Source organism: Netta rufina, assembly GCF_964035555.1.
Source record: "Netta rufina genome assembly, chromosome: 9".
In the NCBI taxonomy this organism is placed as follows: domain Eukaryota; kingdom Metazoa; phylum Chordata; class Aves; order Anseriformes; family Anatidae; genus Netta; species Netta rufina.
In genome coordinates, this window is record NC_140132.1 from 8,476,710 (window position 1) to 8,493,756 (window position 17,047).

General features: G+C 44.1%; 1 protein-coding gene across 1 annotated transcript in view; it reads left to right on the forward strand.

Annotated features, from left to right (window-relative positions):
• Positions 1-545: 545 nt before the first annotated feature.
• The window catches only part of CAB39 (calcium binding protein 39), a 40,857-nt gene continuing 24,355 nt past the window's right edge, over positions 546-17,047 (forward strand). The window contains exon 1 of the mRNA XM_084292398.1: positions 546-808. The gene's annotated coding sequence lies outside the window, so the exon portion shown is untranslated. The remainder of the gene's footprint in view (positions 809-17,047) is intronic.

The following is a 17,047-nucleotide window of genomic DNA, read 5'->3' on the forward strand; positions in this document are numbered from 1 at the left end:
CCCTCGCGCCTCAGCCAGGTGAGGATGGAGGCCCCGGCATGGCTGTCGTGGCTCTGGTGGCCTCAGCAGTGTGTGTGCGGCTGCTTCTCCTGGAAGAGTCTCGGTATCTCTAGGGCTGAGGGAATGTTTTTCAGCACCTGAAGGGAGCTTACAGACAAAATGGGGAGTGTTTTTTTGTTTGTTTGTTTGTTTTGTTTTGTTTTTGTTTTTGTTTTTACATGAGCAGATAGTGATAGACGAGGGAACGAGCACAAGGGTTTGTTTGGTTCGCTTTACATGGTGGGAGGAACTTCTCCACGCAGGGCGGTGAGGCGCTGCCCAGGGGAGCTGCGGCTGCCCCATCCCTGGCAGTGCCCACGGCCAGGCTGGATGGGGCTGGGGGCTGCACCCAGGGACCCTTCACCCCTGCCCCTCCCGGGCCTCTCGGCGCCGGACCGCCCGCCTCAGGCCGAGCCCGAGCGGGGCGGCGGCCGCGGCCTCGTCCCTCCGCTCCGCCAGGGGGCGGCGGCGGGCGGCGGGCGGGCGGAAGAGAGGCCGCGCTCCGCCGCTGCTGCCGCCGCCGCCGGCTGCTCGCCGCGCTCCGCCGCCGGCCGAGGGACGGGCGCCAGGGACGGGGCCGCTGCGGCGCAGCAGCACCGCGGGCCGGGGGGGGCGGGGGCCGGGCCGCGCCTCTGCCTGCAGCCGCCGGAGGAGCCGGAGCCGGAGCCGGGCGCTCGGGCCGCGCCAGGGGCAGAGGCAGGGGCAGGGGCAGGGGCAGGCCCCGCCGGACACGGACGCTTCGCCGAGGAGGCGCCAGGCCGCGGCCCAGGTACCGGGGCGGGGGGCGGCGGAGCGGGGCGGGGCGGGGCGAGGCGCGGCCGGCGCCGGCTGCCGCGGGGGGCTCGGTGGGGCCGCGGCCTCCCCCGCTGCCTGCGGGGCCCGGCCCGGCCCGGCCCGGCCGCTCGGTGCTCCCAGCGCCGAGGCCTCTTCTGGGAACCCCCGCGCAGGGTCGTGGCCGTGCGGGACCCCCCCGCCGGCCGCTGACGCAGCGCGATCTCTATCTCCAGTGACACAAAATGATAGTAATAAAAAAAAAAAGTGTTCCGTGCTTTCTGTCCCCTGCTGCTCTGTGACGTGCTGCTGGTCCTGAAACTAGGAAGCGTTCGGTGTTCCTGGTTTGTTTTCTTAAATATAACGTAAATTTTTTGGGGGAGCGGTCGTGCTAGGTGCGTGTGATGTGTTGTGAAGCTGTGTGCTGCCTGAGGAGAGCTTGGTGAGCCAAAGATTGAACGACGTGACCTGGGCGCCTTCGTTCCAGGGAGGCGAGTAACAGTGCTGGGAGAAGCAGTTTAAATGCAGATCAGAAATGACATTTGATTAGCATCGAGATACTGCGGAGCTTTTTTGTGCGTGCGGTTTTTTAACTCACCTATCGCAAGCTGCAAGGCCAGGCCCGGTGTTTTCCTTTCAGCGTGGCAGCGCATCGCCAGGAAACGCGTCTTCGTTTCGGCCCTAGGAGCTCCCGAAACCCTACAGTGACAGAGGAAGTGTCACATCCTGAGCTCGCACCTCTACATCTGCATACTTGTAAAGAGCAGATTTTGGCTCTGTCAGACACTGTGTGACTTTGGTTAATACCTACAACCTGATACCTCGTGGCGTGGCACATGTATTGAGCTGGAGAGAAGAAAAAAGACCAAGAAATACCATGAGAATTACAGTAAGCATGGTGCCTGTTCTGGTGTCAGAAGTGACTTTTTTATTTGCCATGAGCAATGACGACAGCTTACCTGCTTCATAAGACTGGCCTGATGCACCGGGGCACATGTCTTGGTAGGATCCTGTCACTGACTCACAGCTGTAGGAAATTATATTTTATGACCAGCTTCGTGGCTGTCTTGTGACACGAGGGCCTACTGAGTCAGCCAGGTAGCATGCACTCATCCTGATGGTAGTGCAGTGCAGGTGGAGGTGGCAAGGATTTTCTCCTCTCAGGCCAACCAGGTGCCTTTATGCAGGAGGAGGTTGTGTCTGGAGTTTGTGTGTGTGCAGAAACGTGCTGCTGGGTGTTTCTGAATGCTGAGAGTGATTATTTTTCAAGTTGGTTGCGTTCCCTCACGTTGAATCCCTGCTCTGAAACTTTGATGCCTTCTGTAGGCTTTTATTGCACGGTTACAGAGTGTTGAAAAGCAGTGCTACAAAACACAATTCACGTTTACTGCAGATGTATGTATTTTTACAAATAAGGGAGACTAAGTAAAAGCGCCAGTTAAGCAATGCTTTGTGACAATATGTCTTGGAGAGATAATTCTGCTCGTTGGGTATTATCAAGCACAGGCAAATATGTATTCCCAGGAGGGTGCGACAATATTAAGGTAACTCCACCTCTTCGAATTCCTTGATTGCCTTTACAAAACATTTATTCAGGAGGGAATGGCATCTGTTTTGCATTCTATCATGGAAGTTAGCGAGTTGCCTTCTTATTAATTAACCCATGGTAGTCAAATGAGACCTTACTATTGTGCTGTGTGCGCTGCACTTCCTAGTTTTTAAGGCGTTTTTATGAATGCTGGAATTACTGCCCAGCGTCCTCACTTCTGCATCAGTTCTGTGTTATTTGAATTTTTGCAGATTTTTTTTTTTTAATGAGCTTCTTTGCGACCTGAATTTTTGTATTAAGTATTTCTCAAAGCTTTGATAGTACCTTTTATGTACTTGGAGGCTACAGACGTTAGGTAAAATGCTGTCTTGTTTTCTACCGCATGTGGAGTTTTGGAAGGGCACGCTAATGGTTGATGCTAGCTTGAAGCAGGGGGTAGGAAGGAGTCTGGATGACCTTCTGAATTCCCTTTTGGTCCCGCTTTTCTGTAATTCTGACGCTTTATGATATGGTTTAATTACAAGAGCAGCTATTAAAGTGTGATTACCTTTGTCTAATTGGAGGCATCTTGCAGCTTTCTATCAAAAATAAGATTTGAGTCATCTGCTCCTTCCAAATTAATAGTGCCACAACAGTGTGCAGCTCTTTTATGTGGATAATGTGCAAAGCAAAAAGAGGAGTTGCAGTTCGAATAGCATATTTTCAAAGTTGTGTAATTGAAACCGTGTACATGTAAAAATTTCTGGTATGGAAATAGTCAGCTCTGTGCACTTTTACCACTTCTTTTTATCTGCAAATTGTAGCCAGGCATTAATTACATTGAACAAAAACCTCTCAGGTTGTTCAGTGATCTCCAGTCTCAGCATTCACTGTACCTGTAGGTTTTTGTAACTGTAGGTAAACCTCGAGCAAGATGAAAAATTCCTGCTGCTGTGAGCGCTTGAGGTTGCGCTGTTGCAGCAGGAGAGCTTTTGAAATGTCACATCGCTAATTTGTTCTCTAGTTTAGGGTGCTTATTAGGGCGAGTTGTTTGGCAGCTCCGCGTTCAGTCCCTTCTACCTGAGCCCCCCCGTCCCCATGTGTCCGTTCGGGCAGCGTTGTGCTTCTCGCCCTGTGAGGTGCGGAGGTGTCGGCCGCAGGGACACAAGTGGCTTCTGCTGGGAGGTGAAACTTTAGGCTGAGATCCCTGCCTCTTCCCCCTTCCCCCCCGGTTAAATTAGAAGATGATGATGTCTTGAATTATTTTAACGGACTTGATGTAGGCTTTTAAATGCATGCTTCAGTAGGACTTAAGGCTTAAACCGGTGTCATGTGAGTTTGGTCTTTCTTTAGCCTGAGCAGATTTACATGCTTTCGCTGTTCCACCTCACGGTGAAATGACACGTTCGCTTGTCCCCATTTTAAGTGCTCTTTGTGAAGGGTTGAATTCGGGTTTGAACCAAACTGGAAAGAGGCAAAAAACTGTGTGTCTACAGGAATAACTCTGGTTATTCCTCAGCAGCCCTCACGGCCTGCCTTTCTCAGATAACATTAATTTAGAGAGTAAGTTTCTTAGGCTTAAATAAGCAACTGCAATTTGCTTTCTAACTCCTTTGTTTTGGGTATTCTAGCTAACGTTTCACAGTCAGAAGACACTATAAAAACTTCCTGACTGTGGATTTCAAATATGCTAAAAAGAAGCACGTCTGAAGTCCATCCACAAGGGCACAAAATGAGAGGGGACATTACTGAATGTTCTAACTAATCCTTCTCTTTATTAAAAATCTACTCCTCCTGGTAAAATACCTAGCTGATTTTTAAAGATCCATTTCCTTTGCAGTTCTTCCCTTGCCTTCAAACGCTTAGAGAATTAATTACTGAAAAGTTAAATATGTCTTTGTAAAGAGAGCTCAAAAAAGGAGAGGTTGGAATTAGTACAGAGCTCCAGTAATACCGAAACTCAGTTTTCTAAGTTATTTTCAGAAATATCTTTTGATGAAGTTAGTTGCGAGTTACTGCTTGGACTTATTTTAAAATATTCAGGTATACTTTCAGTATCTCACCTAGAAAAATTAATTGCTTTTAACCTTACCCTGTTGTGTTTATTTTTCCTATCAGTTTATCTTGATACATTATTTCAGTAACAAGACATAATTCGTTAACTGAAAGTTTGACCGAAACACTGCAAGATTGGGAACATGATGTTAATATAGCTAGGATTATATGTTAAATTGAATTAATGACAACTTTTCACAGAATTGAATATGTGCGATTGTAAAAGAATTACCTATATTCGGTTGTTGGAGCGTGTGAAATGTCTTACCTCCTGTGAGGGTAGCTGTAGTAAAACACAGGAGACTGCTGCTGCTTTCGCTATCGCTTTTCTCTTTGCTCCTCTGGCCAGTGGCTCGCCTAGAAAGCCTTATGGTGGTCGGGTACCTTTTTAACAGCTTTGTTCAGAAGTACTCAACTTCCTAGTGTATCTGCTGAGGGATTTGCTTTAAAAAAATCCGTAGGCATTGAAATAGCAGCAGCCTTCTGGGTGCTGCGGTGGGTCTGTGCTGCTCGTGCCTCAGAGCATCCTGCTGCAGGGGAGTCTGACCTCTTGCCCCGGGTAAGCAGCTTGGGGAGCTCTTGCTACAGTGGTAGAAATGAGGCAGAAGTCATTTATGTCATTGTATTTTATTTTGATTACTACACGTAAAACATGCACATCACTGCTTTAGTAGGTCATACTTCTAATATATGTCAAAAGATCTTTTTTTGCCTGATGCTTTTTAACAGCTTTTTAAAATTAATTGGTGTAAAACATCACCTGTAGATCAGAACATCAACAGAAAAGCAGAAGAAAGGCTTGTTCGCAGAGAAATATGATTTTAGGAAAGAAAATCTGGGGGCTTTTCTTCTACCTTAGACCTTGGGGAGACTGACGTGCAGTGAACATAACGTGGATGAGCGCTGGGAAGCCTCTCCCACACAGTTTATGAATGCATCGTTCCTCTAACCTGTAACACCTGCTAATCGAGTCCTACGTTTCTTCTGAGCAGAGATTGGCACTGATGGAGAAACTTCACGGGGAATTTAAAGAGAGCTGGTAGTGGAGAGCTTAATGCACTTCTCGATAAAGGCTTTGTTCAACACATCACTAGGAAAATGCTGAGAAAGTAAAGTTAATCTCAAAAGTTGACTCTGAAATAACCAGAACATCAATTTCCTTCACTTACGCAGATGTGGTATAAAAAGTTTGTTTTCATTTTTTTCCCAGCAGGACCACTTGTTCAGGCAGTGCACAAGGGAATGCGCAGTGAATGGGCATCCTTTGCCCATTGTGACTTGTTCAGTCACGATGTAGTATTTGGTGTTTGCTTTATTGTGTCTTACTAGGACAGTTTTCTGAGGAAAGGAGGACCGAGGTCCCTCTTTTTTGCGGTTCCACAGATACGAATGAAAGCAAATTTCCTCCTGTTCTTCCCAGGGTGGTGATTCTCCCCCCTTTTCCAGGTGATGATGCTTAATCACGAGCAATTTTCTCCTGCGTTTGGGTGCCTGATGTTGAGTGTGTTATCTGGCCCTTGACAGCTGATGCTTTCCAAGCTTCATTTCCAGCAGCTTCCATTCACGGTGTGAGATTCGGTTCCCTAAATGTGGCTGTCTGTCTGGTGGTGTGTTAGGTGCTTTCAGGGGTGTGCCAAAGACAGGCAGGAGGTTTGCGAAGTTCTGGAGGGGCAGCTGGAAACCTCTTGGGCTGTTTTGATGCATTGGCTTTGGCCGTGGTATTAGCTGTTATCTGTTTTGGGCTGCCAGGAGGGGGTGAATACTTGAGCACTGTTAGGCACTGGGGTAGTGTCAGTATCTTGTCTAATGAGACAGCATTTGAGCTTGACTGAGGGACCTGTTTTTGCTGTCCTCTGCCTTGCTGCGCACTTTCCAACTAAGAATCAAACTAGGAAAAGGTCTATGGAAAAACCTCTTTAGCAGCTAGTCTGTCAGTGCAATGAATGAAGGCTTCTCTTAGGAAAACACGATAGAGGAAAACCGAGATAATTGAGGTAAATAGGGAAACTAAAATCTGGTGGTGTTGGGCTCAGGGACCTGGCTCCCTAAGCACTGGAGCTGCAGCCCCCGTTAAAACAGGGCCTGAGCAGCGCTGGGGCTGGTGGGCGAGGGGCAGCGGCCACGCTCCTTCAGTGCCATCCTGGCAGTGCCCCGTGGTACCTGGGCGAGTGCTGCTCTGGCCGTGGTGATTGAGATTTGTAATCTCTAAGAAAAGCAGCGTATTGACTCATCAGTATTGACTAATATGTTTCCGTTTTACATCCATAATTGAGGTTGAGCAATATTTAAACTCTGCTCGCTCTGTAACAGGGTGGAGCTGGAGTAAACAGTTTTCCTGTTGGAGCCGCGTCCATTCGCAGGGCACTAGGGCAGGGCTCTGGCCGAGCTGCGCCATCTGACCAGTGAGACTCTTACACCACGTGCTGCAGTCGACATCCCTGGAGCCAAGAAAGCCTCTTCGTTCCATGAACTTGAAACATTTTCCAAGAAAGGTCACAAAAACTTCACAGTGGTTGTACGGGATGCTACGGTTGGTAGGGTGACAGACCCATGGATGTGCCGAAGTGCTGGATTCTCTGAAAGGTTTTCTCAATTTTCTTTGTTCTTTGTACTTAGCTGAGGGATTGCGTGCTGTTTCGTTCTTCTTTCTACATGGTGGTTGTGTTTATTCCTTCCTGCCTGTGTGTATACATTTTTTATCTAGCTTAAAGGAAAATTAACTCTGTTTGCTGAGCTTTCACTGCTGGGAACCTTCACGTACATACGTGCACGTGTGTCTCTACATAAAAAACCCTAGAGCCACATAAGCATGGATTTATAATGTACCTCCAGCAGAAGATGGTTGATGCTTTTCCCTTGAGACTGACCGTGCAAGGCTTGTTGTGCTTCCTATAGGAACTGCACTGCATTGCTACCATCAAGTGGTAGGAGCAGACTGTGAAGAGCAGTTGTGTGCTCACCCTGGCACTGGCAGTCGCCCCTCCTGTATTTTTGCAGATAGGGAGCTTAATGGTATGAAATTGAGGAAGAAATGTCAAATCTGTGTCTCAGAATTAGCTGCTCTCGAGCACTTCAGCGAGCAAGGAGAAGGCGTGTTGCCCCCAAACACAGAATCTTCAGTCTGTAAATGCATTACTTGTAACTTTCAGAATGCCTTGCAAGCGTTAAATGTCCTTGGTGAGGACAGAGGAAGTTTCTACAACTTGTCATTTCTGTTTATTAAGGTACTCTGAGTGTTGGGGATTTGTGCCTCCAACATTTATATCAAAACTGAGAAAATCTGACTTTGCGCGAAGTCTGTAGATTAGATAACCAAAGCAAACTGCAGGTTGAGAACTTTGTGTTTCGTATTGAATGAGAAAATTGAAGATTATGTTTTAGGAGCTAAAAGGGAAATCGGGATAGCTTGACAAGCAACAAAATGCCCTGTCTTTCATTAAGTTTACTTAAAGTTTTTTGACTTAGTAGTAAAAATAAATAAAAGTAATAGGTATCTGAATTGTACGAAGTCCCCAGTTTTATTTCTGTCTCTCATGGGTAGTTGTTCTGATTCTGAAATTGTTACTGCACGCATCATATTCTTGTCATTTTCAGAAATTTTAAGCATACCATTACAGATTATCTTGTAGAATTTATAACCAATAGTCCATTTTGACTGCAGCCAAACATTAGGTTTTGGTCTTAAGCTAGTGTCCTAAAAGGAAGTCTTAATTTTGGCATTTTCCTAATACAGGAATCACTTTCATTGTTGAAAGTGGAACTAGAGTATAGAAAATGTTTTGGAGAGTGGTTTGTCTCAGCTTCATGATTACAAGCCTTTTAGCATAGAAAATATTTTTTGAGACAATTAAAGCTTTTGAATAACTTGACAGTTTACCAAGGTTGTGAGTTATGGTAGGTGCATTTCTTTTTTTTTTATTTCTGGAGGTGCTGATTGTATTACCCGATTTCCTTGCATATACTTCTAGAGGTGATAATTTCTGCTGGTGTTCACATTTCTCTTGGTAGCTGTATACAGTAACCGCGTTAGAGGAAAGTTGGGAGCTCTTATTTTAGTATTGTGAAACAATTTGATAGTTCCTTTTTCCATTCCAGCTTTTCATAGCAGATCAGATAAGGGGAACTGTGTCCCTCAGAGACGCTTCATTTTTTCCAGTGCTAGTTGGCATAATATTAGTTGCTTCTTGTTTCAAGCCCCATTTCTTACCTGCTGTCTCTAGACTGGTAGCTCTCAAAGCATTTTTGTAGGAGAGATGCTGACTCCAGAAAGTACCAGCTGTTTGCAGCACTGCTCTTAGTTATGTTTTGTGAACTAATGCCTGGTGAGTAATCACAGTGGCTCATAATTGCGTTGGCATGGCAAGAGCTTGGACTCTTTTTTTGTGGGCAGTCTAGATCTTTCTCCCTGTTTCCTGTGCTACATAGCACTTAATAACATGGAGTGAGGGGTTAAAGTGAAATTTCCTTCCCTCTGCCCAAAATATTTGCTACAGAAGGACAATACAACGGTATTGTCCGTGTTAAAATTCTGGTGCTCACCTAATGTTTCCTGAAGGCTGGTGCTGTTGTTACGGCACATAGTTCTCCCAGCGCTAGCATGTATGGTCTTTGCCCTTAAATATATCTCTGTGCTCTGCCTTGCCCAAGAGGAACACACCTGTCTTGGCATTGTAGGCGTGATGTGGTTTAGGTAGCAGAAGTTGAATCCATTTGCGGCTTCACAGAGGTAGGCCAAATGTGTGAACTGGTGGTGGAAACAGCTGATTTGTGGGAACTGCATCAAGGAGACCTCCAGACAGCAGTTTAGGTGTATCATCGTCTTGAAATGACTTTGGTGGAGTTTCTGTATCACTGGGGGCTGGTTCTGTTCTTGGGAGAAAGAAGAGAGTTATACTTGATTCTTTCTTGATTGATTTTTTTTTTTTTTTAATCATGGCACATAATTTAATCATCAATTCAATAATGAGTTCAAAACTTAGTCAAGAAGGGAGATGTTGTTAATGTATATTCTCTTTCCTGAACCCATGACAGTTTTATTCAGGTTAAATTTCAGCCAGCTGCTTTTCCTAAGTTCTTTTCTTGTAAGCACAAGGACATCTCGGTAGCAAGGAGGTGTACATCTGAATGCCACAGATGCGTTCAGGCCTATAACATGTCTTGATTTTTTTGTTGTTTCAAGTGATGCCATGTGAAAACTAATTCTTGATCTTGAGTATTTAGGGAAAAAGAGAGGTTTCTTCTGGCTAGTCTCAGATTTTGCTGATCTTAGCACTGTTCTCCCATCTGTCACATTGTCCTGTATACAGTGCTCTCAGGAAGAAGCAGGGGTTTTCATCTGAGGATAAGCTTGCTGGAAGATCCATACGAAAAGCTATCTCCGCATCTGCCTTGGGCAAATTGGACACTGGATTTGTGGTGGCACCAGTGCTCGTTAGAAGTGTGAAGGAAAGAGTGCTCATTTATAATGTGCTTACACCAGGCAAGTCCTGTTATAACGGTCAGTGTTGTTTTTTTTTAAACTCATATAAGCTGTATCTGTGCTACTAGGGTTTAGCAACACAGCAGTGTCAGTAAACTCTTTGTATTGTCATCAAAACTGTGTCTTGAGTGCCAGGGAAAAAAATAAAGGTTTGACAGAATGCAAGCTTGTCAGATGAATGGTGACCTTATGGAGCAGCTCAGATATTGCCTGTACATCAGCTCCCAGCACTAGATAAGAGATGATTGAAGGACAAAATCTACTGAGCAGCTTTTTCTCTTTACCGAATGAGGATGTAATGAACTAGAAGGAAAGGATTCACAAACATGGTGGGGTCGTGATTCTGACTTGTTTATTGATTACCCTCTCCCACTTCGTGACTCAGTGTGTAACTCCCATAGGTTATTTGTCAGGAACTCCCTTGCACAGAGGAGATACGTAATCATTGAATAAAGTGCCAAGTTCTTTCGGTTTTGTGTAGCAGGAGTCAGCTTGGATTCGTGAGAGTTGATCTCAGAATAATTTACTTGTTAATCTTCGTGTCGTGCCAACAAGATCTCTCAATCGAGTTAAAAATGGCAGAAACAAGGAGTCTCCTGTGGTTTCCGAGTCACCTCTCGGGGTTTGACCAATTGACTCGATATTTGTTTGTGGTGCAGCTTGTGGTGCGTGTTCTTACTGGGTTTCTGCCCTACTTATGTCAGGCTAACGCACAAAAGTAAGCCTAGAGACATTAAGCTGTGCTTGACTGCTTGTCATCTCAGCTAGTTTTTAGATGACTGTTGGGATTGAGGAGAATTGTATGGTAGTCTAACAAAAATAGCCTTTAATTGTGAACTCCCAGATTCTTGCTTTTGGAAGGGAAGCCCTAACAGGCACGCCATGTCAAAGCAGGGAGGTGTAGCTCGTGTTCAGCCTCGGCCAGTGCCTGGTAGGAATCATTTAGGTAAAATGGACACTCCCCAAAATATCTTCCTAGTTCTTCACTGGGTGGTGTTAGGCTGATCCCGAGCTACGTCTGGATCGTTGTTTAATAGCCCATTAACTTAATGTCTGAAAGTTGTCGTTCCTTAAGTGATCTTGTTCCTGTGTAGGTTATATTTATTAATGATCCTGGTATTCTCCAGATAAATTACACGAAGAGCTGTGATGTGTTGAACTTGGGTGGACTCAGGTTGAGCATTAACAGTTTCTAGCAGGCCACGAAACTTGGTCTCCAAAGGAAGTAAGGGAACTGTGGGCAAAATAGTGTTGATTTTCTTAACACTATTTCAAAAAGCAGTACTGTAACTACTTCTTACTGCACCTTACTGCTTGGGCAAATTTGTAATCTGTTCTGAAATTTATTTCCTATCTTTGTTACTTGTACTTCTAATGAATGGTTTTACCGAGTATGATTTTTTTTTTTTTTTGAGGGAATATTCTCTAAAGAAAATTGCACCACCCTGAGCAGCCACAGGATGGTTCTTGTAGCTCAGCTGTTTTCGGTTTCTCTTAAAAGGAAAACCTCCGAAAAGTGCACGTACATTTTACCTTCCTATCTTGTAATAATAATTATGTTTGGCGGCTTCTTTCCTTAAGTACTTAACTCATGTTTCAGGTAATCTGTTTTTCTTGTGTCTATTGCAACAGCTTTCTGTTTTAAGAATTAAACCCTGCTATTGTGGTGCTAGTGGGGTTTCTTGTGCTTTGGTTGTGCAGTTTTTGATATAAACTTCATACGATCCTATTAAGTGACTGGAACATGCACACTGTAGACCGTATTGCAACATGTGAAGGAAGGCAGAGATTAAACTTGCAGTGTACTTTCTGCCTCCCTTTTTGCCAGTTCTTGCCTCCCAAAATTAATCCTTAAATGCATATAAAAAAAAAAAATCTGATATGAAAGGCAAACCTCTAGGAAGGAACGAGAGCAATTCAGTGGAACAGAAATAGTTACAATGGAGACTAGCTTTACATTTTTGCTTCCAAGGGTGAGTAGAATGGCATGTACATAATTGCAGCGTTTTTTGTCATGTAACAAATATTCTGGGTTTTGTGATGATGTGGTAAAGGCATCTGAGCCATCAGGGGTTGACTGTAATGCCAGGTTATGAGAAATTTATCTGACCTTCAGCCTCACTAGAAGTGGGTATGACTGTCGTACAGCACTTCTGAAAGCTTGAAGTAAGTTCTTTCTTCTTGAACAGTTTGTTAGAGATACAAGTTACTTTCTGTGGTGGAATTATAAATATATACATATATTTAAGCTTACCGAGGAATGGGTGAGGCATTGTGAGGCTTGTCTGTATACCATATTGCAGTATAGCAGTAAGATTTGCGGGGAAATGAGTGGGTGGGGTGACTCTAAACAGCACACCAGGGAAAGAAGCTGAGTCATAAGATTTCCTTGAATATGGAGAAAGAACTAGGATTTCAGACACTAGGCATTAGTACTAACAAGCTTTTGTGCTTATGCTGGATCTCTGAAGCCCCTTAAGTACAGCAACCTTATGTAAAAACAATTTCTGCTCAGTTTCTGAAAAAGATCTGTAGCAGAGTGATAAAATGCAATGAATAAAGTAATGTACCAGTCTCAAAGTAGAGTGCAGTTTTAGGAGCTAGTAGAGACTAATGATAGCAGCTGCCCTCGTCTTCCCCAGCAGGATGCAGATGTCTACTAGAGAAGTAGGCTCTTGAAGAGGAAGAAGGATCAGTAAAGTAATTGAATGTCAAGAGAGAAGTCTGGTTAATGAAAAGGAATCAGCTGGCATTGGGTGCTAAAGAAACAAGCAGGGCTGTGAACTGCTGGGGACTTAATTTGTTAGAAATTTTCACAAAGGGAGAAGCTGTCTCATATAAACTATTTCCTTTTTAAGTAGACATTTATTTTCCAATTTTCTGTCTTTTCTGAATCTATTGAACTGATCTTTTCTGTTCTCTCAATTGTCCATTCTGTTACAGCAGAGAATTTTGTTTTGTTCAGCATTTTCATTTTTCTCTGAAATAAGTTACCATTCTTAAATAGAAGGTTTTTTCCCCCCATTTTCATCTTTAAATGGGTCAGACCACAAAGAATTCTGTAATGCAGAGTTGTGAAACCGCTGTTGAATCAGATTAAAGCTTTTTCATGCTGCAGACCTGATAGAATAAGTTGATAATGAATTTTAAAGAAGATGCTAGTGTTTAATGACATATTCCTCACAAAGTATTAAAACAGATCCAAATTGTTCTAATATTGGAATTGTTCAACAGATCCTGATGTTAGTACATGGCTAAAGCAATCAATGACGGTATCGAGTGTGTTACTTCATATATGTAAGACAGCTGATACAGTCCTTGTGTCCACATTAAAATGTGGACAAAATAAAATTATCTTGAAAGAAGTGCTGAAAAGAAGTGCAGAAGTACCTAAAGAATAGCAAAAATACCTTAGAGTCATACTATACTCTTAATTTTTGCCAGCTGGTAGTGCCAGTAATTATTATTTACAATCATAGGCATTTTGTTAATGGCATGCTTATGCAAGTAAAGTCATGGTTATACTAAATAGCTTATTCTGAAGCTCTGAAATATTCTGAGGTGTGGCTTATCCTCTTTATCAGTCTCATTTCCTCCACGATATGAAGGTTTTGCATGTGTATTGTATTAATAAGTTATGCTATTTAGATGTGTTTGGGTATAAGACTCTCATGTACCAGTTTGTTTAGCTCATCAAAAAGGGAACTGAGAAATGATCTTGGTGCTGTGCCTAGGCTCTAGAAAATTGCATGATCTAGTGGAAAAACACATATCCAGAACCAGGGTACTGAAAGATGCAGTAGATGACAGCACGCGAGCAATGTGGAAGAATGTTTTAATGATGAATACAAGTACCCAGTTTAAGTTCACACTGAAGAAAACGATGGCTGCTGCCTTTGGTTAACTGCAGTTCTGCATTTAGGGGTGGTGAGGCCTTCCTGGAAGATGTGCTGTAACCAGCAATGAGTTGGCAGTGGGTTTTGGGTGCTCTGGGGAGGCAGCTGGGTGCCGTGCCGTGCCGCAGAGCTGAGCTGGGCAGCTGCCGTTCTTGGCAGTGACGGTACTGATGGAGAGGGCAGCCGGTGACTTCACCACAGCTAAACACCAAGAGGAGCAGTAAAATTCTGTCGTCTTCTGTAGGAGGGCTCAGTAGCTCATATGATGTCTGCTGCTGTCTTTGAAGTACTTGACGTTGTTTTTTTTTTTCCCAAAGAGTACGGTAGCTTGCATAAAAACTGGTTCTTGGATCAAAGGGGTAGCTGCCAGTCTTCCTTCCATTGCTGTGTGTGTCGTGAGTGAGGCAGTGCTTTTAAAAAATGCATGATTTCTTGAGCTATTTCTGTTTTTATTACTCCAACCAGCCTTCAGAGTGGTGAATTCTAGCTGGAATAACAGTAACACGAGATGAAAACTGATTTACGTTGTTATTGTTTTTAATATTGGCTTACTGATCCTCATGAATCCAAGAGGCATTCAGCAGAAGAATGGGTTCTTAAGATAAATCACTTCTCTTGGGACACACACTCTTGCTACACTAAATTGTTAGTATGAACATACCTCTCCTTAGTAAGATGCAGCAAGTTTTGTCAGGAAGAGATAAATTTTGGATCTTGGGTGCATGTTAACTGGATGTTGGGTGTATGCTTTCACTGGGCTTTATTTTTTTTAATGTGTGCAATTGTAACAGAAAGTGGCTGAAGGTTTTTTTTTCCTCCCCCTCCTCCCTCATTAGGAGCTTAATAAAAGCAGTCACCATAAACTCCTCTCAAAGCAACAGGATCTAGCTGAAGGCTTAATATGGTGCAATTTATTTTAAGGGAAGCAAGAGAAATACCACATTAAACTGTGAGGCCTACAATAGAACAAGAAATTGAGATGATTGTACCTGGCTGTTTCATTAAACTGGGAATGAGACTTTTTTGTGCACCATTCAAATACCATTTTGCATGGGCTGAAGAGCCAAGCAGACAAACTGCCTTTCAGGGTGCATTAAACACAGCACAGCCGGCTGGTCAGCAGAGGTGACTTTGCTGCTATATTTAGGATTGGTGCGGCCTCACCGTGAATCTCGTGGGCAGTTCTGGGCTCCACAACATCAAAAGGGTGTCGAGGCTCTTGAGAGCACCCAGAGGAGGGCAGCAGAGCTGGCAGGAGGGTGGGGGGACACGTCCTGTGAGGAGAGGCCGAGGGGCGGCCTCACTGCTCCCTCAGCTCCCTGAGGAGGGGAGGCAGAGGCAGGCCCAGAGGATGGCCCAGAACTGCCCCGGGGAGGCTGGGCTGGACACTGGGGGAAATCCCTTCACCATGAGGGTGACCAGACACCGGGACATGCTTCCCAGAGAGGTGCTTGGTGCCCCGGGCCTGTCGGTGTTGGAGAGGCGCTGGGACGGTGCCGCACTGACAGGCGTCAGCTTCTGGGGAGCCCTGCGGTGGTCAGGCAGGTGGCTGGAGGACGGGAGGGCCCCTTCCAACCAAACTGTTCTAGTCTAAAAGCAGACTTTTATTCTTCTGAGCTGGAATAGTGTGAATATTTCAATTCATTTGATGTTTTATTTATGCATTATACTTCCATGAGGGGGGAAAATATATAACTTCTTCATGATGTGACAATTCATGGTATGCGATAAGCGGAAGGGCTGAGTTTGCTTTTGTTTCCCAGCTTGTACTGCCAGTGTTCCTTCAGCTTCGTTACAGATGTAGAAGCCTGCATCACTGAGACCTCAGTGCCTGTTACTCTGTGAGTAACTTTCCTCACGTCACTGCAGTCATCAGTATTACTCCGCTGTTTCTTGTACCGGGACATTGCTTGAAAACAGTCATGCAGGCATCTTACAATATGCTTTATTTAAAAGCAAAATCAAACCTTTCTGCTGTTAAGTAACCATGATTTATACCATAATGCTTATTTGTACCATTATATAGGCAGCACATTTCCTCACTGTTCAAAATAAAAGAAAGATTACAATGGAGAGAGAACATACTCCACGCTACTGGTTCTATTTTTAGAGAATTAAAATATAAAAAAAGAGAGAGAGAAATTTGTGTATTTTGCTCTCATATCTGCTGTTGCAGCAATTTTAGGAACATGGTTGTTGGCACAGAGAAGCAAACGCTTTTAAGTGTTATCTGCTTAGTTATATGGAACTTATTAAATTGGATTTTAATTGGTTATGTGGTCAATGCAGGCAATAAAAACATAAAAAGCCTTATATATAAAGCAAACTGTGTGGATACTGATGCGTAGTGTGGCTAGAAATCATATACTCCATGAAACAGTGGGACTACTATTGTGTTATCACAAAAGCCCAAATGTCCCAGTGTGACTGAGCGTGTGTCAGGTGCTCTGTGTCAGTTGTACTTAAATCGCTGGATGTTTGGCTGCCTGCCGTATTTTTGTTTGACAGCCCATTGGGATTTATAAAGTCATGTAAGATTTCTAAATTTGACCGTGACACCAGTACTTTGAGGACTCTAAATATCGTTAGGTTTGACGTGCTTGAATATTGGTGAAATAAAATACATGCCTAAGAGATCCTGAGATTTGTGTAATATTGTCCAGGATTTCTTTTAACAAACAAATAAAAGTAGTGAGATTTCCCAGAAGGTAAGATGAAGCAAAGAAGCCCAGCAGAGCCCAGAGCCATCCATGTGCTCGTCTCGGTTTAACTCTTCAGGAGTCCTGTGGTTGCTTTTGAAAGCTACAATTAAAATTTTGCAATGAATTTGCAAGGAAACCAGATGCTAGTAATAAGAAACGATTATCATTTGACGTGATGTAAGCTCTGTTCTTCAAATATTTACAGAAAATGTCATTTGGTGGTGTTTCCTTTTTTTCACTTTGCAGATGTGGCTCTTTGCAGTTCTTTCCGATCTCACACAGATGTTGTCATTGTCTATTGTTTGCCGAGCGCTTGTTGGTGTAGTTTGACTGGGCTAAAAAGGGAACCGTTTGTGTATGTTCTCATCGCTGCGTTAAGGGCGTCTCTGCGGGACGAAGGACTGTCCCTGCTCTTTCGGGCAGGATGTGGCACAGGTTCTTCGGTGCTACGTTTTTGCTTCAGGGTTGGTAGGACCTTCAGTCCTGGGGCCTCAAATGATGTTCGTGACAGTGCCGCTACATTCCCTCCAGCAGTGAAAGTGAAATAGCAGAAATGATACATTTATTCAGTTTTCTG